Below are 7,132 nucleotides of genomic sequence, written 5' to 3'. Positions count from 1 at the left end.
GGAATATTGAGAAAGGATGTGAAGAATGGACAAGAAAGCGAGGGAAATGCGCAAATAGAGTGAATAGATCATCCAGGAATAAAGATAAGTTCTACCCTGCAGTCTGGCATCCCTGTACATATTTTTTCTTGTTCTGCTACAAGGTCATCACATTTTGAAAAATGTCTCATTGCACTGGTGTATTCCACAAGGCTGAGTGCTGTGCTTTTTGCTACGTTACATAATAAATATATATCTCTATCTATATACATGTATGGAGATATGCTCTTATCTGGAATCCCTCGAATCTGGGGGGACCCCTAATTTCTGAATAAGGTGATCTTTTTGCAATTTGGATCACCGTACCTTAAGAACATTTATACAGTAAGGGGCACATTTATCAAGGGTAGACTTTCTAAGTTAAAAAACTTTGAAATTCGATAGTCAAATTATTCTTTTTGAATTTTTTTGGCCGTTTTCAGTTGAATTTAAATCGTTCGATCGATCGTAGAAAACGTAGAATCGTTTAATCAGTCGATCGAACGATTTTCAAAAAAAATACTTTTTAAAACTAGGTTCTAGGAGGTCCCCATAGGCTAACATAGCATTTCTATCTATTGAAAGATCGGGAGTCCATATAGCTATTCAGCATGGCCAAAGGGACCAGCCCCAGTTCCAAGGCAGTCAAAATCCAAAAAGTTTATATCAAAAAAGATATATGTCCCAAGGCCTCTTAGAGTAAAAATAAGAATAACGCGTAAGGTGGGATATGTGGGGTGGTATGTACTGAATACTTTTTAAATGTGAATTTCAATAAATTATTCTTATTTTTACTCTAAGAGGCCTTGGGACATATATCTTTTTTAACATAGCATTTCGGCAGGTTTAAGGTAGCAAAGTGTTGAAGTCAAACTTTTTTTTAAAGAGACAGTACTTCAATTTTCGAATGGTCAAATATTCAAAGTATTTTCAATTTGAATCGAAGTCGTATTTAGAAAATTCACTTTGAATTCACTTCGACCCTTAATAAATGTGTCCGTTGATAAACCCAATAGAATTCGTTTTCCACCAATATGGATTTATGAAGCTTAGTTACCATCAAGTACAAGGTACTGTTTTATTATTACAGAGAAAAAGAAAATACGTTTTAAAAATATGAATTCTTTGCTTAAAACGTGAGTCTATGGAAGATGGCCTCCCTGTAATTTGGAGAATTCTGGACATTCTGGAACAGGTTTCCAGATAAGGGATTCCATATTATATGTATACAGAATTGCCTAAGTATTGCATAACAAGAACTCTATTGAAGATTCTATTTCCATGTATTTTCCAGTGTTATAAATTATTGCCACATTCTCTTATTTGCCTCAGATGCTGCCCGTGTCTCTGAATGCACAATTAAAAGGGACGTAAAGGCAAAAAAATAAAATCCTGTTTTTATTTTATTTAATGAAAAAGAAACCTATCTCCAATATACTTATTAAAAAATTAGATTTTTTTGTGTTTATTAATCAGTCTTGCTGTATCAGCTTCTATTGCAGATATTATTTGACTTGTGCTGTTTTGATAATTTATGACGATCCCTAAGCTTAACCTCCCAACTAAAGCCCAGACCACACTTATGGTCTTGGCCTTGCAAAGATGTTTAACATAGTTACAAGATGGTGACCCCCTGCGGCCAACTTTGAAAGCATAAATCATTTGTTTTATTAGGCTTCTGGTGCAGTAAGTTCATGTTTATGTTTAGTATACAAAGTACAGCATTTCTAGCATTATTCTATGTTATACTTTAGTTCCCCTTTAATATCCACAGATCTGTGCTAAGCAGATTGTTTTCCAGCTATCCTGTTTTTGCATCCCTGGGACATGTATCACACGTCTCCTGCATTAGTGATGCAAACTCCTACCTCCCTCAATGATAGAAATCTTGGGCCTACTCAGTAACAAAGCAAGAGGCATGGGGGGGGGGCGGGAGAAGCAGCTCAGTATAGGAAAAGAGAAAAAAGGATAGTGTCCTTGTCTAATTGTGTGGAAAAAAACATGGGTTGTGATGATAATGGGAAATAAGTGGGGGAAGTAGGACCTGTTGATCATCTTACACAAGTACCAGCTATGAGGCACTATTATTATTTTACACACATACATTTTATTCCATGCTATTGACGACAGAACACTGCTAGAACACCGAATGGAGGGCACATCAATTTATATCTTATTTGGTGAGGACAAACATCTCATTAATTATTTAATCATTGCATTATAAGCCAGTCATCAAATATGTGAGCATGTTATCAATCTCTATTGTTTAAACAATGTTAGGGCTGCTCATCCAAAAATATGCCTTTTCTGTTTCAGGTGAAAAAATACATGATTTGACATATATTAAAGTAATTGTGAATTGTGTAGTTCACTTCTTGGTCAATTTCAAAGCGTTCTCTGTTCAAAAATAAACATTTACTACATGTCATTTAATAATTACAGAATCCTTTTTTTTTTAAAAAATAAATAAATTTGTAGTATAGATAGATCTTACAAAAAATGGTATAGGTTCACTTCAATGATTTTCAAGTTACAATTTTCTGCTTGTGGTTTCTGTTTACAGCTTTGACAACACAAAGACATCTATGACATCCATAGATAAGCCTTTTTTTCTGTCTAATTATCCTACAGATAATTAACTTCCTGTTCTACAACAGTGTTCTTATTAAGCGTTCTGGGACCTGCTACAAATGTGGATCCAGAAAATGATTTCATGAAACAACGCTCACTTTAAGTATAATTTTCAATTTAAAGGAGACATGTAAACTACTCTACTAATAGAGATTTATCAGAGGTCGAATAGTACTTTCAAATTCGAATTTTCGAGTGTCAGAATTCACACATTCGAATTGTAATCCCCTATTCAATTGTAAAATTTGAATGTGAGATTTATCACACCTTGACAATGAAAACAGAATAGTCGCCACCTAAAACCTGCAGAGTTCATGTACAAGTCAATGGCAGAGGTCCTTTAAGCCATTTGGAAATGTTAATAATCTTCCTGACATTCAAGTTTTTTGGTGGGGAGAAAAACAAGATTCATACATACATATATTCATACATCATTCTGTTCTAACATTGTTACTGCTATGATATTTTAAAAGAGGTCGGCTCAAAAACAAAAAGATAAAAGCGTCACTTGGATTTCAAATATTGCATTCTAAAAATGTATAAAAATTTAAACATTACTTTATAAACATTTTGTAACATTGCTAAAACTTGCTTATTTATGTTTCACATAGCAGAGAAGCTTATTTATAATTATCACCAAGTCTTAAAGTAATAGACTAATAATTTCCATATGACCTGAAATTAATTTGGTTATATGAAAAGATTCCCATCTTGCAAATATCCAACAATGCACTGTATGAAATATTTTGGCCACCATAGTCACATCAGACTAGACTGCGGAACTGGAACAAAAGCTGCATTCATAGGACGTACTAATTAGTGACTCTTCTTCCAATTAATTAATGAGGGGAAACAAAGTTACAACCAATGCCAATTTCCCAGCTCCTCAGTTTAATAAAATATTTTGCATTAAAATTAATTAGAAACTCTAGAGTGGTCAATAGCTATGCTCAGGATGTGGACTAAGAAATTTTAATTATCCACATGCAATAAAGCCTCACTGAGTTCTAATGGCAGCCCTGGCTCCAATAGGTAGGATATGAGTCTATTTAAATTGTGTTCTTCCAACTTGGAGTTATTAAAGGGAAACTAAACGCTAAAATAGAATAAAGTTAGAAATGATGTATTTTGTATACTAAATATAAACATGAACTTACTGCACCAGAAGCCCAATTAAATGAATGATTTATGCTTTTAAAGTTGGTGCAGGGGGCTGTCATCTTGTAACTTTGTTAAACATCTTTGCAATACCAAGACTATACACATGCTCAGTGTGGTCTGGGCTTCATTTGGGAGGTTAAGCTCAGGGATCATCATAAATGATCAAAACAGCACAGGTCAAATAATATCTGCCAGAAGCCGATACAGCAAGACTGATTGATAATCAGAATATGCAGACTGCACTGGGTCTGTGGATACAAATCTACACAGTTGTTATAGGGAAGTTCTGGAAAGTAAGGTTGGGGGTTCCTCCCTGTCGTTTGAAAGTATGATCGTTTCTCTGCACAGCAGTTAGAGACCGTCTGAAGTTTCCTAACTGCAGCTGTCAGAACAAGTAAAACGAAGGGTGAATTTCACTGCATACGGTACACATTTTTTCAATTGACGTATATTGGAGATAGGTTTCTTTTTCATTAAAGAAAGTAAAAATGGGATTTTATTTTGTTGCCTTTACATCCCCTTTAAGACTATCCTTTGCCATGTACATGAATGTTAGGGCCTCATTTAACATTTATCGTAAAATTTGAACGAGTGGTAACAGTAGCAATGCCTTATTGTAGGATTTAACAATTAGGATACACTTCAATATAAAAAAAGACACTTGGCAAAAAGTTGCTGTTCCTTGGGAACTATTAGAAAACAATGGAAGTGATAAATTGTTTGCATGGGGAACTACGCCTTTAATTATGCCTCTTTGGTATTCAAACACCAAGAATTAATCATACTTCTCTGTTGTCTGCCAACTTCTGAAAAGCATAATAAATATAAAGGTCTTTCTTCTGGCATTTAAATGCCAATAGGTGCAAGATACTGGGAAACTTCTGTCTAGAAATCTTTCTAGATTCTAGAAATCTTTAAGGTTTTATAGTTACACTGACTGCTAATATATGTGGCTTATGTGGTTGAGGATAAACAGGAGGTTAGCTCAGACCTCAGATTCTGATTCTGTACATATTAAGAGCCTGTAGGTTTGGGGTAGTTATCTACAGGCTGGCCTAATACCCAAGGGTTAGGCGGGTTTGGGCCGACCCCCACTCCAGATTACCCTTGCAACTGTGCATTGATTTGTAAAAAGACTGGAATATGAGTAGGAGAGGACCTATAGAAAGACGAGTAATAAAAAGTATCAATAACAATACATTTTTAACCTTACAGAGGATATGTTTTTAAGATGAGGTCAGTGACCACCCAAGGGTCATAGGCAGGTGGCAGCCTAAACTATAGCAAATTGTTGAAGAAGGAAGACTAAGCAGAGCATGCAGACAAGAGAGAATGGCAGATAAAACTATGCTTAAAACATACCTACCACACTCCTAAGGGGCACACTATACTTAGTTAGCCTTAGGCACCAATATAACTAGTACCTGTCAAAACCTGATTCCATGATGGAAAATCCATTAGTGAAACCATGGCTACATGGAACTGTAAAATGCACAATGGGGCAAATTCACTAAGCGCTGAAGCGCCGAACGCTAGCGTTAATTCGCTAGCGTTTGTCATTTTCCTTACTGCGCAAATTCACTAACGAACGCTGGCGTAGTTTCGCTAGTGTTACTTCGCACCCTTACGCCAGGCGAATTTTCGCTAGCGAAGTAACTATGCAAATTCACTAACTTGCACAGTGTACTGAACGCTACCTTTTACGCTAGACTTCCTTCGCCACCTCAGACCTGGCGAAGCGCAATAGAGTAGATAGGGATTGTTTCATAAAAAGTCAATTTTTTTTCTAAATCCCAAAAAACGCTGGCGTGTTTTCTACATGATGGCTGATAGGCTGAAAATGATCGAAAATTTTTTTGGGGCTCCCCTCCTTCCCCCCTACATTTCCTGACTCATGGCAACTTACCTAGACAGTGGGCACATGTGTAGGGCAAAATAAAATTTTTATTTGCTGATTTAAAGCTTTTCTAGGCATTTGTAGTGCTGATACGTATTCCTCCATTGAAATTTGAATTTCGCGCCGTATGCAAATTAGCCTTTGCTAGCGTAACTTAGCTTTACATAGCGAATCAACGCTAGTGCAACTTCGCAACCTTACGCTACCCCTGAGCGCAACTTCGGAATTTGCGGAGCGCTGGCGAAACTACGCCTGGCGAAGTACGGCGAAGCGCGGCGAAGTTGCGCCTGGCGCAACATCGCATCTTAGTGAATTTGCCCCAATGTGTTTAATGCAGGGAAGTCAACTGAAAAAAAAAACATTCCAGATATGAATGATTTGAGTTGACACTGGAAAAATGTTGCCAACATGGGTCAAAACAATGTTCCCACTCTAGTGTCCATTGAAGTCCTGATCTGCCACTGAGGCCAAGATATTATTATGTGCTTTATTGATTATCTTAGTGAACCCATGTCACAAACACTAACTCACAATTTCTGTTGCTCTAACCGTATTTTTGAAAGGTTTGGATTCTTAGTCCGAGTACTTAAAGCCTGGGATGGAAGGTGCACAAGGACAGGAATACAAGACAGCACATACACCCACGTAACAGTTGTTTTATTTACTGTACAACTGCAGTATATACATTAGTGAATAGCTGAGAAAGGATTTAAACCCACAACAGTCTTTTACAATGATAGATAATGAACAGTATCTAAATTCCTAGAGGAAGGTACCATAATAAGTGCATTCAAATAGCAAGTTGTGCTTCTTTGACGCAGACTCAATACTTGTCACATCTTTTCTAATGTTCCTCTCACACTGTCACATCTATTGTTTGGCATACAGCCACAGGTATCAAGCTCAATGACATGTTCATTAAAAGCAATTTTCTGAAATGTATGGTTTCTTATGGGTGTATTTATCAAAAAACCCAGTAAAAAATCCCAATAAATTATGTATCATGTTTTAAATATATAGATATAATAAATAAGACTGGTGTACAGTGTACAACTGTTTTAAGCCCTGGTGCTACCACAAACACATCTGATACAGTAGGACTAAGGAGTACTCATGGGTCTAAATTATAGATGCACCAATTCAGTTCAGGGTTTTGGCTGAATTCGAGCCTTTTTATTTTCAGCCAAATCCAAATGCCTAGCCGAACAGAATCCTTAAAAAAATAAATTGAGGTACAAAACACTCATTTGCATATGCATACTAAGATCTGGTTTGGGGTTTATTTAAGTGAAAAGGTCTTTTTTCTATGTATTGCTAAAATGTTGGCACTATAATATTTTTATGTTAGCACTGCAGATCCTACACCAGAGGATATAAACATTATTAAGATATATATAAAGCATTAAAGGAGAAGGCAAGTCATTT

Source organism: Xenopus laevis, chromosome 1S (assembly GCF_017654675.1).
Source record: "Xenopus laevis strain J_2021 chromosome 1S, Xenopus_laevis_v10.1, whole genome shotgun sequence".
NCBI classification, from domain to species: domain Eukaryota; kingdom Metazoa; phylum Chordata; class Amphibia; order Anura; family Pipidae; genus Xenopus; species Xenopus laevis.
The sequence above is the reverse complement of the archived record's forward strand: the minus strand, read 5'-3'. Positions refer to the sequence as shown.